This window comes from Ylistrum balloti, unplaced genomic scaffold (assembly GCF_031769215.1).
Source record: "Ylistrum balloti isolate Yb309-2 unplaced genomic scaffold, AGI_CSIRO_Ybal_v1 Utg370222, whole genome shotgun sequence".
Taxonomy (NCBI): Eukaryota; Metazoa; Mollusca; class Bivalvia; order Pectinida; family Pectinidae; genus Ylistrum; species Ylistrum balloti.
Genome location: NW_026782186.1, coordinates 784,610 through 802,333, shown reverse-complemented (window position 1 = coordinate 802,333; position 17,724 = coordinate 784,610). Strand labels below are relative to the sequence as shown.

General features: G+C 34.1%; 1 protein-coding gene across 1 annotated transcript in view; it reads left to right on the top strand.

Moving 5' to 3' along the window:
• The first annotated feature begins 2,622 nt into the window (after positions 1–2,622).
• LOC132551863 (brother of CDO-like) overlaps positions 2,623–17,724 on the top strand; it is a 66,403-nt gene continuing 51,301 nt past the window's right edge. The window contains exon 1 of the mRNA XM_060216007.1: positions 2,623–2,694. The gene's annotated coding sequence lies outside the window, so the exon portion shown is untranslated. The remainder of the gene's footprint in view (positions 2,695–17,724) is intronic.

The following is a 17,724-nucleotide window of genomic DNA, read 5'->3' as shown; positions in this document are numbered from 1 at the left end:
TGACAGGATGTGTTTTCAGACACAATCCATCAAATTGAAGCAATAAATAAGGAAACAGAGAAATTTTTTATAAAAAGAAATCTAATTAAATACAGTGAGTGGTGTATACAACACAACACAGATTCGTGGGTCAGATATGTCAACATATACCCAACACGCACCTGCTTATCTCGGGTTTTGTTTTACATAATTAAATTAATTTCCACAATAAAAAGTGTCAGATAATCCTGAACAGACTGTTCACTAATTAGAACAAATTTCCGGGACATGTTTCCCAAATATATTTTCCTTTCTACCCTGCAAAACCAAAATGAACTTTGGAATTTCATAAAATGGACAGGTTCATTTTGTTTCATAGGTGTGGAAGGATAGTAACAGATGCCAAATACTTGATTTGCATAATTGTAACTTTCTTGGGTTTCGGTTGTGCTTACTTGTACCCCATGAGGCCATATGCTTTTTAATATCATAATCCCAACAGGCTTCAGACTTGGGGTATGTTTTCTACAGTCAAAGTTTTGCTGGAGACTTCACTCCACCATGTGGGGATATTTATATTTTGACAGGCTCAGGTCTTTGGTTTGATCTAGCCCTAGTAACAAGATCTATGTAGCCAATTTGCAACTCTCCCCTCTAGGACATCAGTCTAAATGGAGGGGGAGCTTAAAGGGGGGAGTAAAGGGAAGTGGGGAAAAGTCAAACATACCTCAGATGACCATCAAGATCTCTAAAATCTTGATTAAAGTGGAGGTCAGAGAGGTCACTGAGGACATGATCCCAGCATATCTGTTTAAGGAGTTGATAGCAGAAGTTGATGTATGTGTAAGTTTGGGTGCTTTTGTACATTCATTTAGATTTTGGGATTTGGAGAACTATCTACGCAATGAGAACATTATCGGGCTATATCAGGAGCAATTCATGTCCTCTGGAGGAGATTTAAGTTTTCTAATTTGGTTTTTGATTTGGGAGAGAAAGAGAGGGAGGAGAGAGAAAGAGAGACGGAGAAATAGAGAGGATGGAAAAAGAGAAGGATGAGACAGACAGAGAGAGAGGGAGAAGGGAGAGAGAAAGAGAGACAGAGAAATAGAGAGGAAGGAGAGAGAGAAAGAGAAGGATGAGACAGAGAAAGAGAGAGAGGGAGAAGAGAGAGAGAGAGAAACAGTTAAAGTTATCATGGTTTCAGCATCATACTACACCATCAACATCTAATACCAAAATTTTCTAAACAACAAATCAGTAAGCCCGATGTAGGAACCATACTGTTGTGATACATTACAGGGAGGAGGTCTCCATTCAAGAGATGTTATAAAGTATGATGAGAGATGATAGAACCATGTGAGGGGGTGATGCTATTATGTAATGACGCCCACAAACATAAGAGTACATGAAGTTATCGTGACAGCTAAATTCCTGTCATATTTACATATGCATTCATGTTCTTTATAACCATGGTATTTGTCATCAAATGTCATTTCATAAGTTCTGGTGCAAAATGACAAAAACTTGTTGTAGTGAAATTTGTCTGATCTGAAAAGGTAAACATAAATTGCTTATATAATGTGCTACCAGATTCTCTCTGTAATTATAGTCTTGTGTGAAAAAATGTCAATTTGGTAGCGATAATATTCAATATAAAGTGCAAATGATCTTGATGAAAAATAGATTAGTATAGAAATAATACTTTAAATGGTCTATGAAAATTAAAAAACGGGATAAAATTTCAAAATTAATTTTTATTTGAAATAAGTAAGGTACATTTTAATTTGGAAAATGGCTCTGTAATAATGTATACCCAAAAGTAGCTTCTGGTTTTGGCAATAAATACTAAATACACAGACCCTGTCAGTCTTCTGGAGGGGGCGGATCCAGTGATCACAGCTGTGGAGTGAAGGCTTATCTCCTGATGCTGAGCAGAGTGGAAGCATGAGACCCAATACTCACTTTGTATCAAAGAATACAAGTGTAAGCTTCAGATTCCAGCATCCCCAACCCAGAGAGTGGCTGTTCTCTCCTCTAGGTTCCGGCTAGGAGTGCGCATGTGTTTCGTTCATTCAATGTGCAGCCATGTTTGCATACATCGGTCATAGTTGTTTGTTAGGGAATTATCAACTTATCTGCTTGTTGTGAGAATGTGAGAAAGTGTTTTTTATCCAACATGGAGAATTTAGCCGGAATCAGATCAAACCTAACCTGTTGGAATATACTGTGAGGGCTCCAATGTGTTAACATCAACAGTTGTACAAAGTTTTTTGCATTCTGTTGTGGCAGATTTCTAAACAAAGTACCAACACCGTATGTGTAATGTACCAAATGAATACTGAGAGTTAATACCGATGGAGATTTAAAACTAGAGGAACTTTTTGTGTGTTCCATGTTTGCATGTGAGTTTGTAAGGAAAGCTATGGAAGGAAATGTATATATATAAATAAGTTGGTAAAAGTTTGTGTTTCACTACTGTACAGAAACTTGGGAGTTTACACACAACAGATTACTCGTAAATATATTGTGTTCTCTTCCATGTGTGATTTCCTGTAACAATGGCAAATGCTTATCTAACAAGGTCATGTTAGAAATGCTACAAAACACATGATGAATGTCGTCATATTTACTCGAATATCCAAACTGTGGGATCTATCTAACGGGTCAGAGTGATTCCTGTCATGAAGCTGGCTGACTTCACACTTCACATCCAGAGTAAGCTATGTGTTATTACAACAACAAGAAGTGGTCACAGAGATGTTCCCCCAGCACCAATGTAGCTCTATATAAATACTTGGTTCAGTCCACAATCAGTACATCATTAGTTTATATTTGTTAATTTGTCTATTTTAATTTTTCAATGATTTTGTAAAAATGTTTACTAGAACTTCCAGTTAATAATCATTTGTTTAGGAACTTTGTTTATTTCTTAAAATGTCTGTCCTCGATTTGTTTATTTCTTAAAATGTCTGTCCTCGATTTGTTTATTTCTTAAAATGTCTGTCCTCGATTTTTTTTTATCTTCTTTTTTTTTTGAAATAATAATTAATTACTAGCTTTGCTGTTTATAATCTAATTCATCCATTTGATCGGAAATCTTCTAGTTAATTTTACGATTTCTTATTCAAACTTTTATAATGTAGTTTTATCATTAATTGTTTTCCTATTCTGACTTGTTTACACTTAATTCTATAGTACACTGCTGCCTATCTTCCTTAGATTTTTCAATTTTCTTCAGATGATCAAAAATTGTTGACAACAATTGATTGATCTGTTTCGAGGGAATTCTCTTTCATTTATGTTGTCTTAACTTCTCTATAAAAGTTTAATTTCTTATCAGCTGTAAATGTAGAACTTTCTCCACGAAGCTTCCCAGAGAATATTTGTTTTCTGTTCCTGTTTCCACAAGTAAAAAGTGACATCAGTCAGTGATTACAAAAGAAACTGAATTTCAAATCAGATATATTTATATGTGAATTCATTGATACATTTTTCAGAGTTTTTGAAATATTGATAATAACTACATATAGATTTTTAAAACACTAAAGGTAACACATTTTGTTTCCATATACATAATACAGATATTAAAGTATCATGATTATCAAATAAAAAAGTTGATGTTATACATGATATAATTTTTAAAATCCATACAAACAAATAAATGTTTATGAAAAAATAGTTTATGAAACATGTATATGACTTAACATTATATATATATTGTTTTCAAGTTTGACATATCAGTACAAAACATTATGATTTTAGTCTATCTTATATTGATAGGACCTACTAAACTACATTAATGTAAAGTGACTGACAGATGACACAATATTGTTGTCTTTTCTATCTAAATCTTTTTGAAATTAACATAAAGTATTTTTCTCTAATGTGTGATGGGTAATCAGAATGGATTAATGTGTTCAGTCTTTGGGTAATCAATTAAAATGTATTAATAGGTTAAATTTACAGGTAATCAATTAAAATATGGATTCAATTTACAGGTAATTAATTAAAATATATGAGTGGGTTTAATTAACAGGTAATCAATTAAGATATATTACTGGGTTCAATTTACAGGTAATCAATTATAATATATTAATGGGTTAAATTTACAGATAATCAATTAAAATTCATTAATGGGTTCAATTTACAGGTAATCAATTATAATATATTAATGGGTTAAATTTACAGATAATCAATTAAAATTCATTAATGGGTTCAATTTACAGGTAATCAATTATAATATATTAATGGGTTAAATTTACAGATAATCAATTAAGATCTGTTTCTGGGTTTAAGATATTGATGTAGTTGATATAAAAAGCTAAAACATATCAATGGTAGAATTTTATTTTCTTAACATTTTTTTTTTCCAAGGAACATTGTGATGTTTTGATTAAAAAGTTTCGATGTTATTTCTTATTTATACAGTCTAAATGCAAACAACAACAAAATATAAGAAATTTGAAATCCTGCTTATAAAGAAAAACTAAAAAGAATATAAAATGTGTTTTATATATTAATCATTTTAGCAAAAAATTTCTAACAGAATCTATCAATACTTAAAATCAATAGAATTATACATTTTAACAATTAAATGCTTTTTTTAATTGTTATTAGACATTTATTGTAAAAAGGAAATTCTCTTTCTGACCATCAAATTTTCTTTCTGTTTTTCTCTGTCACCTTAGCCTTTTCCCTCCATCATATACCCCTTTCCTCATTCCTACAACACAAATCCCACAAATCCATTTTACCCCCTCCACATCCCCTCCCCCACTTTACCCCCTCCATGTCCCCTCCCCATGTTACCCCCTCCACATCCCTGCCCCCATTAGTAACCAGGAGATGATAGTCAGTGACCTATACTGGTGTCAGATGTCTGGATGTTCTCTATTCTGACCCTGGCCACTATCTCGGCAGGGAGGAAGGGGGATTGTATTAGGCTGAGAGGGGAGGCAAATGTCTAGGGAATTGGTGGGAGGGGGTTGTTTGTGTATTGAATACTGAGAGGGGAAGGAAAGTTGTCTATATTTGAAGTTTGGGTAAATTGGTAGGAGGGAACATCTGTTTGTGTATCAGGGACGGGGTAGATCTCTGAGAATTTTAGGTGAAATGGTAGGAAGGGGCTGTTTTCATACAAGTTGTTAGAACTGACACTTCCCTACACTTATCACTGTCATAGACTGACAAACTTCATTGAGCTAAAGATTAGAAAGGCTTCCCAAATTCTTCTGTACAACATTCAATATTGAAGCACTTTAACCTATGTATCAGAACACCTGTATATAATGATATCTTTGTGTTGGTCCTCAGCAATGGCTAATCTGTATTGTTGAACTCCCAAGAAGGGGTCCTTTCCCAGGCACAGCAGCCCAAGGATACAAAAGTGGGGCTGTCCCCTCCATAACTGCAGTACAACAACCATAGTCACCAAAGGTAAACCTTTCCCCTTTCAAGGGAGCAGTACACTGGCCCTAATGCCTAGAAGCGTGACTGTCCAATCCCAGGGACTGTTACAACACCTCTAGTACCAAGGAGTTGGGCTGTCCAATCCCAGGGACTGTTACAACATCCCTAGTACCAAGGAGTTGTGCTGTCCAATCCCAGTGACTGGTACAACACCCCTAGTACCAAGGAGTTGGGCTGTCCAATCCCAGGGACTGGTACAACACCTCTAGTACCAAGGAGTTGGGCTATCCAATCCCAGGGACTGGTACAACAACCCTAGTACCAAGGAGTTGTGCTGTCCAATCCCAGTGACTGGTACAACACCCCTAGTACCAAGGAGTTTGGTTGTCCAATCCCAGGGACTGTTACAACACCCCTAGTACCCAAAAGTAGGACTTGTTGTCAGTAGCAACGTCTAACATATCTTTATCACCAAAAGGATATTAATTTAGTGGGCCGATTTATTTAGTTGCCTTTTTCTTTTCCTCCGACCTACCAGTTAATTAGACTTCATATTCTTTGATTTCTCGCCCTTTTCATCCTACAATTACATGAAAGGGGAGATCTCGTTCTCAGGGCATTGGCTTCAGGTCAAGAATGTTCCAGATTTTTCTTATTGGGCCCTGCCATTTTTTCTACTGTTGATAAACAATGTGTTTTGAAAGCAAATATTCAAGATGTTTGTAAGACAAAACATTGCTTATATCTATTTGAAGTAATTTCATTATAACATAATCAAGGGCATTGTATTAACTCATTTTTTAATTCAAAATTTAGGAAATTTCACAGTACTTTAAATTATTAAGAATTTTAACCTGTTCAGATATATTATGTCAGAATGCAATTAAACTTTTAAAAAAATCTAGAATAGAGCATTTCTTTGATTCTAAAGGTCAAATCTTCCTGGTGCAGCCTGAGATGGATTCTCTTTTCTTGTTATTATAATTCAGAATTCTGTCACTTTGAAATTGATGAAAAATAATTGATAACTTGCATTGACCTTTTAGACTTTGTGTTTGTCTGTCACAGGTTTAAAAATATGTGAAACAAATCATTTTTATTCTTTGATATATGTATTCATACAATTCTGTATCAACTCTGAAATATTCCAGCTGACTGCTATAATCTCTGGTGTACTATATGTACTATTTTATGAAACTATACTGATGACTTATTTCAGGACAATGAAACTATACTGTGGACTTATTTCAGGACAATGAAACTATACTGTGGGCTTATTCCAGGACAATGAAACTATACTGTGGACTTATTTCAGGACAATGAAAGTATACTGTGGGCTTATTTCAGGACAATGAAACTATACTGTGGACTTATTTCAGGACAATGAAACTATACTGTGGACTTATTTCAGGACAATGAAACTATACTGTGGACTTATTTCAGGACAATGAAACTATACTGTGGACTTATTTCAGGACAATGAAACTATACTGTGGACTTATTTCAGGACAATGAAACTATACTGTGGACTTATTTCAGGACAATGAAACTATACTGTGGACTTATTTCAGGACAATGAAACTATACTGTGGACTTATTTCAGGACAATGAAAATATACTGTGGACTTATTTCAGGACAATAAAACTGCTTTTGTTGATACTTCCAATGAACTGTTATAGGAGGGCTTTTTATTGATAAAAATTACATTATATTAAGAATGAAGAACTCCTCAGCAAGGGAGATAACTAACAAAAATTCACAAAATGAAAAGGGAATATAAATAATGAAACAATAATTTTAAAAAAGAGAGTCTGGAAGTGATATATTATAGTTTTAGATAGAGTTGGCTGGTAATGATTATAAGGCAGTGTAAGGAGTCTCACAAATGTATTTTCATGGTAAACTGCAATAAAAAGCAAATCTGTGCATTTTCATTGAATGATCACAAAGACTGACACATTTACCATGCAGTCGGCTGAAAGCCATTCATTGCTTATTTAGTGAAAAATTAACCCAAATTTAAAAAGGAAAAAAAAGAAGTCTTTGTACCGTAAATGTAGGTTTCATTAGTGTAGAGTGGGTAGCCATTGTGTCAGAATCATGGTCTAGTGTGCGATTTAGTCGTCGGGTTTGTCTCCGTTAATCCGTGCATGTCAATTAGGTTTACACACCGCCCCAACAACACGATAATTAGAAAGTAACATGCAATGATTTGTTGTAGGGTTTGGTTGATAGAACTTGTTTTACATGTCAGTGACACACACAACATGTTCATATTGTTGTGTTGATTTGTCGAGTTGTTCTGGTCATTTATAACATTTACGAGAAAGACAATAATTTCTGACAAAGTACCAGGTCTAGTCAAGGTCTAGTCGTGGGTTTATCGTGTTCCTTTTGTAAAAGGAAATAAATAGAAATCAATTAGTGTAATCTATACCTCGTTCTCCAGCTGGCTACTGCTTTCTGATCCCTCTGTAAGCCATGTATTATGAAATCTGACCAATTTCCCCTTTGCCGCCCACCTACTTTTTACCTGCACAATCTTACCAAATGCCGCCATTGCCGCCCACCTACTTTTTAACCTGCACAATCTGACCAAATGCCGCTTTTGCCGCCCAACTACTTTTTACCAGCACAATCTGACCAAATCCCACCTTGCCACCCACCTACTTTTTACCTGCACACTGACCAAATCCCACCTTGCCGCCCACCTACTTTTCACCTGCACACTCTGACCAAATCCCACCTTGCCGCCCACCTACTTTTTACCTGCACACTCTGACCAAATCCCACCTTGCAGCCCACCTACTTTTCACCTGCACACTCTGACCAAATCCCACCTTGCTGCCCACCTACTTTTCACCTGCACACTCTGACCAAATCCCACCTTGCCGCCCACCTACTTTTTACCTGCACACTCTGACCAAATCCCACCTTGCCGCCCACCTACTTTTTACCTGCACACTCTGACCAAATCCCACCTTGCCGCCCACCTACTTTTTACCTGCACACTCTGACCAAATCCCACCTTGCCGCCCACCTACTTTTTATCTGCACACTCTGACCAAATCCCACCTTGCCGCCCACCTACTTTTTACCTGCACACTCTGACCAAATCCCACCTTGCCGCCCACCTACTTTTTATCTGCACACTCTGACCAAATCCCACCTTGCCGCCCACCTACTTTTTATCTGCACACTCTGACCAAATCCCACCTTGCCGCCCACCTACTTTTTATCTGCACACTCTGACCAAATCCCACCTTGCTGCCCACCTACTTTTTATCTGCACACTTTGACCAAAAGATTTCTTCAATTCTGTTCCATTGTACTCTTTAGTATTTCATCAGATTGTTTGTTGTTTTTTCAATGAACCTTGTAAATTTATGACAAAAATGTTCTTTTTGTTCTTGTACCCTGAGAATCTGACCAGAGCTTTGTCTTTTCTGCAGTTAGACTGCCAGTTGTTCTCAGCAATGACAGAACCACATTATCTACAATGAGTGTACCACATTTCCCAACAATGAGAGTGCCACATTCTCAGCAATAAGTGTGCCACATTCTCAGCAATGAGTATGCCACATTTTTAATCGGAGTGCCACATTTTTAATCGGAGTGCCACATTCCACTGTCCCAAGCCTGAGGGTAATTTTCCTATACCAACAACAGAAGAGATACTATTTTTTTCTTAAATTGAATTTCAGTAACAGGTTATCAAATTATTGATGCACTGAAGTTGATGCACATGCCATATATTTTTACAAACTGTACAACATCCATAATCAAAACAGTCTGTGTGAAGCGTGCATAATGTCGACAAATTCTGCTTCATAAATATCCACTGAGTTTCATCGAATTTTAGGCAATTAAGGAACAATGAATCTGTCAAAACAATGAAAGCGTTATGGTGGAATAATCATGCGCTGCCTTTGTTTTTATAAAAACCAACAGTATATCAAAAATAACCATAGTCCTGAATTCCTCTACAGCTAACCTATTAGGAAATGAGAGGGAGGATGTTGTAATGCTTTATCTTTCCTTACATCACAACATATCACAGCCAGAAATGTTCTTTCTGGCTAAATATTTTGGTGTGATAGATATTTATTCAGTGCAAGAACATAGAAATCCGAAGAATATTTCTGCTTCAAGATATTTGTAGAATGTTTGTGTTTATAGTTAGTTAACCATTTGTAGTGGTATTATGATAGAGGATTGAATGAAAATTCTTGTCAGAAATTAAATACAATAGAAAAATGGATGAAGAAATTATAGAGTGTATTTCTGTATAAGAAACAATAGGTGATTTGTGATAAAGAGCTAGGAACTATGTTAATAAAGGGTGTTACTCCTAGAAATCTAATGAAAAAACTGTACCAAAATCTGGGCGTTCACATGTACAGTTAATCTGAATAGCTTACCAATTAATGCTGTTATAATTAAGTAAATGATTTATCTATAGATTAATGAGTACAGCTACATCAACATCTACAGGTAATGGTATTTATTTATGTAGGTTCCAGCTTTTCATGTTGTAAGAGGGCAAAAAATACATTAGGATTTAATTAATGCAGCATAAAGTGGAAAATACAAGAAACAAATATATATATATCTAAATCTTAAAATATATTTATATATATATATATATATATATATATTGGATATATACAAATATTTTAATCTGTAATAGAATAGAAACAGAATCACATACTCTGTGTTGGAGATGTGAGAAACAGATTCACATACTTTGTGTTGGAGATGTGAGAAACAGAATTATGTACACTGTAGTGGATATGTGAAAATAAAAACTATTCAATCTATATAAGTTTAGAATAGAAACAAAATCTTATACTCTATGTTGTAAATATGAGAAACATTTCCACATACTTTATTTGAAATACAAGAAACAGAATCACACATTCTTTGTTGGAAATTTTCTTTTCAGTTAAAGAACATCTCTGCTGGATAGTTTGCTTGAGTCTCTTAAATAAAATAAAAATCAAACGGAATTGTTTATGGATTGTGATTGGTTATCCTTCAGATTTTAATGTAATGTTTTGAAATAAAAGTACCTGCCATCATTATTTCATAAACCTCCATTAAACTTTCTCTTTCACCATTCTGGATATTCCATTAATTAAAAAGTTCAAAAAATTTTAATTTGTTAGGTAGTTGTATAAAAAGCCTTACTATCATAAAAATATATCTGCAAAGATACTTGTATATTGTGTTGTGAGGACAAATCTTAGGTAATCTAACCCAGTCAGGTCAAAAACATTCACAACAGGTCTATATCTTTATCTCAAATATTGATTTAATCATTGTTTACTTAACACTGTGGAAGTATCAAACCAGTAGCACTTGAGATCTTGACATCAGGAGGTAATCAAGATGTGTACAGCGATATACACTCTTCAGCCCAGGATTATACCAATAGTGACACACACAAACAACAGATCTATTATACCCCCAAAGTGCTCACCTAATCTCTACATAGTTTTAGAAGATAAAAATTGGATTATGTTTCGATTACATTCAAATTATTGTCTGGTGAATTAACAACAATTTTTTACTAAAATTTGTTAAAATGATTTCTCTATTAGAGACTGCACATTTAATAGATTAAATAAATTCTCAGATAATTTTCTGATTAAAGGTATATGAAAATACCAAATAGATTAATGAAATGTTGTGTTTTATTTTGATGATAGGAAATAGCAGTAGACCTTTGATACTTACTCATGTAATGCTGTGGTACAAATTTCAAAAATTGCTTAAATTTTTAATATTAGATTTCAATGATTGAAAAATATTCTAAGTTTCTAATGTAAACAGGAATTCCACAATTTTATTTTATTAATGTGCTATAGCTGTTACCTATTGTGTGACTAACAGAAGCTTTTACCCCCATTGTAACTTAATAGGTCAAACTAAATTAATAAGCAGCAGGGTCCATTAATGAACCACAGGGATGAATTAAAGATTACTTTTCTTTCTGGTTGTGATACTAGTGGAAACTTTTAGCCTCATTTTTATCTGCGTAGAGGAGTTGGAATGATTAAAGGGGATAAGACAGATATGCAATACTCTAAAAGTCATGTTACAAAATCATCACAAAATATCTTATATATATTTTTTTATATTCAGCATTTTTTACAAAACTCTACTTTTCCAGGAGTTATTTTTAGTAACATCTAATGACTGTAGTATTAGACTTTTGAATTTGTTAGAAAAGTGAAGAAATATGTAGTGTGTGTTTATGAGACTAGTTTGCCTGTATTTCCTACCCTTAGTAGTGATGTGTTTTATGATAAAAACTAATTATTATATTGTGTGAAACATGTTCTAATACAGAAAACTCTATTTGAAATTTTGTAACAATTGCATTCTTACCTGAACAGGTATATTGCATTTTGTTTATGTACACAATTTTATTTACTGAAAAGTAATGAATATTTACTGATAATATCATGTTCAAGTTGTCGGGAAGAAATGTGATATTAACCAGAAAGTGACATTAACAGACATGATATTAAGTGGGTTCCACTGTAATTATGTATCATCTTTAGCTATTTATACATTTTTTTGAAAACACAAAAACAATTATATTAGAAAAAATGAAATATAATCTGATTTAGTCCTGGTTTTTTGCCTGTGTTACTACTGTTAAACACACACCTGTAAAAATCCTCACGTCCTCTCAGGAAACCATTTTACAAATAAATGATATAGTGACTAATAGTATGCCAAATCAACAGTCATTATAAGATATTACAATATACTTTGATTTACTTAGCTTCCCTATATATATATACCTATATAATTTTAATTGATAAAGAAGCATTGTTAAGTATGAATTATCAATTTTACATTTTATGAAAACTTTGACAGTGTAACGGAGTGCATCTTTTGCTTTTGTGAAAACAGTGGTGAAAAGATTAGAAATTGATAACTGGGTCTGATGTTATACAAGAAAGTGCTAGACAAACAAATTCTACTTTGAGGTTAGCAGGGATACAGATATGGTACCTCACTGATACCTGATTTGCTTAGAAAGTGTAAGAAAGATTACACAAATACTGTGTTGTTACAACTCTCTGTGTCAGTTTCCAGTGTAGGTAGGATACTTGTATACCCAAACATTACAAGTATTATGGGATGGCAGAGTTGAAAGGTCCCAGGAAGTTTTACTGTTAGATACCACTAGGGTCACTAGTTTGGAGATTGCGAGAATTAAAATTGTGTTTGGTGGATTTTAATCGTGGGTTCTTGGCGAACGGATGACAATTTGAAGATAGGATTGTGTCTGAAGTTTCTTTGTGTCCGTGCCAGGTGTAAGAACAGTTTTGGCAGTGGGCCGTGGCTATTTCTGGTTCCCCACCTTCAGGATTCGCTCTGTTTCATTTGTACATTTTGTCACTTTAGCAGTTCACATCTGCACAAATTTTCTCTCAAACTATTTTTGATAGAATTTCTGTCCAAATCCGTTTTACAAGTTGATTCACACCCATATTTTGCATTATACTGCCTTTTCAATCTACTAAATGTACAGTTCCTCCAGAAAAGAAAATTAACCAAAAACCTCTCCATTCTTCATCTTTAATCTGCTTATATAACAAAACTGCCCTTCATTCCCATCCATGTCCTACCCCTTACACCTTATTCTTCAGCTCTGTTTTTCATGTTTTTTCTGTCGTTCACCTGTCCTAACCCCCTGCTGAGATATTTTGCCCCGTTTTGTATGTAAAGGTTTGGCCCCTTGATATCACTGCTGTAGAAGTGGGCACTCCCAGTTATTTAAACCCTGAGGTTATCTAGGGTCCTATCAAGGTACTAAGGATACCATGGTCAAGCTGTTGACCCCTTATCAGCCTCCCCCTGGGAGTGTTAAGTGATCCTTAGGTACTGAGTGGGCCCCATAGGGTCTGACATTGGCCTTCTTTCGTCTAGCTGAAGGAGTTTTGGTTCCAGACCTTAATGGCCTGTCAGGTGTATTTCTGGAAAATTGATTGATCATGTTTAATTAAAAAAAGAGTCTGTTATCATTGATTTAACCACTGGTCAGTCTTGATTGGTGTTTCCAGAAAATCTAAGAGGATGATTGAGAGAACCATACAGACCCAATCACATTCAAACCAATTAATGAGGGTGAATTTATAGGAGATAAGGGGAGGTAATTACAGGAGATAAGGGGAGGTAATTTACAGGAGATAAGTGGAAGTAATTAAAGATTTGACATGCACAGAAGATATAGTTAAATTGATTTTGATTTCATCAATGATCAGTTTTTCCAATCTTTCTTCATTCTTGAACTGTAATGACCTGGATATGGTTAACGGGTGTAATTTTTCCAAAATTGTCCCTTAATTTCATGAATTTGGTTTTCAGTGGAAATTGATATCAAATTTCATAAATTCTTCACAAAACGTAACACTGCTGATAAATAAGATATATTTTGTTGGTCAGTTTGCTGATAGAGTTGATCAGTCAGAATGTGATTGTCAGATTATAGATGTTGCAGCCAACACCAGGTATTTCCATTTTTCTACCAGTACAAGGGTTGACCATTGGTCAGTTTATCATCATATTTCCATATTTCTACCATTACAAGGGTTGACAATTGGTCAGTTTATCATCATATTTCTACCATTACAAGGGTTGACCATTGGTCAGTTTATCATCATATTTCCATATTTCTTCAATTAGCGTGACTTTACTGATAGAGTTGGTTAATCAATATCAGATTTAATAATCAACAGATAAGGATGATAATGCTGTTATTTACTTATATCCTCAACTCCCCTGCTACTCCCAGCAATGTGTGACAACACACTTTGATATCTATGTTGAATTGATCTGTAACGCTACAATAGATCATCTTTATCTTACACTTAATGCTTGACTGCTTGTGTCTTAAATCTATAAATATACCTGTGTCTTATCAGCCTTGAAATAAATATCAACATTTTCTATGATAATTCATTATTTGAGACCGCTTTGTATTCATAGTCCAATTTTTGTTCTGAAAAAAACTTTTACTTCTGTGTAATATTCAATATGTTTCAATTTTACTTTAAAAGACAAACTTAATACTGGCAAAACTATTGCAGTGATTTTTTAATGTTTAATTTCATATTTTCAACAAAGTATTGATCAATGTCTATGTAATGATTTGAATTGTATTTATATGGTCATTGAAACAGCCTGTCAATACACATTCATGCTGGGTTGATTTATCCTGGTCAGTTGACATCCTGCTGACAAGATGACCACTTTGACCTCTGGTTATCATTAATATATTACTCTGGTCAGTGCCTTAGTTCAAGTAGATGAAAGGATGGGTCAAGGAGATTTTGTCTTCCCTGCCCTTTTTGGATTGTTATTACCTGATAATGACTTGATTTCCTGCCCTGATTAATTCATCATTATAGGCAGCTAGATGATCCTATCATTTGCTTGGATGACTTGTTACTATGTGTTAATTGATGGTGAGTGCTTTCTGTTTTCTTTTGGCCATTGGTCAAAAATCCCCTCCTTCACCCAAAGTCATTTTAGTATAATTTCAACAGAAGAGTTTGCCATGATATAGGTTATCTCCCTTTAATTACCTGATTACCTCCCTTTGATGATATATTTGATTTTGGTTTTGTATTTGAGTACTGTATGTATCCAAGAAAAATATTTACCATGCAAGCTTATTTTGGAGATGTTCAAAAGAGATTTTATATCTCGGTCATCACTTAGATTCACATATTTGTGATGTAAGAGGTACATTTTTACAAGGTTCTGAATTTTACAATTTTTCTCAGTAATTAATACTTAAAAATCACAGATTGATTTGATTAGAAGTATACATAATTAATGACATAAAAACTGGAATTACTGGATCAATTTTTGTCAAATTGTTTTCACAGTGATGTTTAGAAATATCTTAACATCGATACATCATGTGTATCATGTTATAGATATTTTTAGAACTGTTTGAAAGTTTTTGACCAATTTATTTCTGTGGAGGCCATATGGAATAGATCTATCTTTTGTACCATCTGGTAGAGCTGGAGAGTTTGTACCCACCAAACCCACAAGGTAAACAGACGGAGATGTTCATCTAGGTCTTTAGAATGCTTGAAGCCTATGTAGCTTGATTATGTACACTGAAAAAACCTATTCACATATGTTAGATTTTAATTTCATTAGAAAATAAGACTGAAATCTGTCTTTGTCTTTCATTGATTAAAGGGAATCCTATTTCACTGGTGATTTGTTGAATTCTATAAATATCTTTAATCATTAGACAGTGTGGTTTAATTTGCAAATGGAAGCAAGCAGAGAAAAACATGGGTGTACCATAGTGCTACATCTTTAAGACTAGTCTCTTTGAAAGTCAATATTTTTTTTGGGTGTTTTTTTGTTTTAAGCTATGATAACGACGCTGTGGTTGTTTACATGTTACAATATTGTGAAAATCCCTTGTAGAGTTTCTTTTTATGCACATGAAACCTGAAGAAGTCTGAATGTTAAACAAAATATTTAAGAATCAGGATCAGGCCACTTGACAGTTAAGCTAAGTATGCTTGCTAGTAGGTTCAGAGATCTGTGTATTTTTGGGTAAATGCTAAGTTGGTGTAAAGGGTCATAAAAACCTCAAAATCTGTTACAACTTCACAGCGTTTGCTGCAGCACTAGGGCTATAACAACAGTCGAAGCTTCTCATTGATACGGAATAAAAACATTCAAATATTTAAACTTTCTTCTTTACACATAGGAATTTATTTAACTCTTTTGATTTATAGACATTGTTTTTGTGAGAGTGAGGTTTCAGTGAGAAGTTATACAGAGCAGGATATATAGAAGGTTGTTGTGGGGATCATTACACAAAAACTTGTACCTTTTAATACACAAAAAGTTCTCAAACTTTTCTCTTTGTAAACAAACATTTATATGAACAAGGATATAGGAAAGGAAACAAGTGGGTAGATGTCTATTCTATCAAACAAAAGAAATCCAAGAAGAATCCAAACATTTCTGTGATGTGCCTGCTCAGTGTGGGTTACTATGGGAGCAGATCTCCAGGGCCCTAGGGCTAAAACTGGGTCGCCATGGTTGTAAAAGTTGGTCCAAACGAGCTTTTTACGACCTCTTGGTGAACATATTTTGCTAGAGAGCTGTTTCTGTTGCAGTAGTGTGCCCTTGCTTAATGGATAGTTTTGCTAGTTTTATTTAGTTTCCTTAATATCATTGCACATCCAGTTACTATTGAGGTGTTGTTTAATAGCTCGCCTGACAAAATCTGCACCATGTAATCTTTCCTCTAGACATTGAGCTGATCTTTCAGGCTTGTTAGCTTCATACAATCTGTGGTAACTCAAATTATAAATAATTTCAATAAAAGACACAAGCATTTTCTACTTAAGTAAAAATTAGGTACTGCTTAATTATTTATTTTAGTAAGTTTTATATTTGTTGTATCCCTGATCAGTCTTAATCCACAAATTTGTAATTCCACAGAATTATAAACAGATCAAAACTGATATCAGTTCTAGTGGACTATGTAAGGAAGTTTTATCCAGAAAATCGGGTTCTGATGGAATTATATACATTCGTTAACCAGGAAATGTGAGCCCAACAAAATAATTTTGATTTCATGTGTTGATGAAAGTGTACATTATTGTAAAACCACAAAATTTGAACCCAACAAAAATATACTGTATGATAGTCAGGTAATGAATTAAACGGCATCATACCTTTGTAATTGTCTAAAAATTAGAAGATTCGATTAACGATAATCATGATTGACAGGAAAATCATGATTGACAGAAATAGGTATCAAAACATGGATTGGGAGGTACACCTACCTCATAATTCAATACATTATATCCTATCGCACTTACAATGTATCTGTAGGATTTTTTTAGGGTTTTTTTAGATAAAGATCCGTTATAAATATGAATAATATTTGGTCTTGTTTACAGGTAAATCTCGTTAGAAGTTGTTCTGTAATTATATAAACTTTAACAGTCTAATCTTTTATCTTTCTGATAACTAGTTATTAAGACTTATTTCCCTTGGATTTTAGTTATTTAGAGTTATCTCCCTGAAAATAGTATGTATAATGTATTAAAGATGGTTTATGACATTGTCAGTTGAATGGCAGTGCCGTATTTATTCAAAGTCTACCTAGTATAATGGTGACTTTGATCCCTTCCTTTCTGGATGGCAAAAGGAGGAAAATTATTGTACATTGAATGTTGTGAGACATAACAAGAACACAAAGTTTTTTGAGCTTTTGTCTGTATGACAACTATTTGTTGTCTTTTATTGGTTCAGTTACCAGG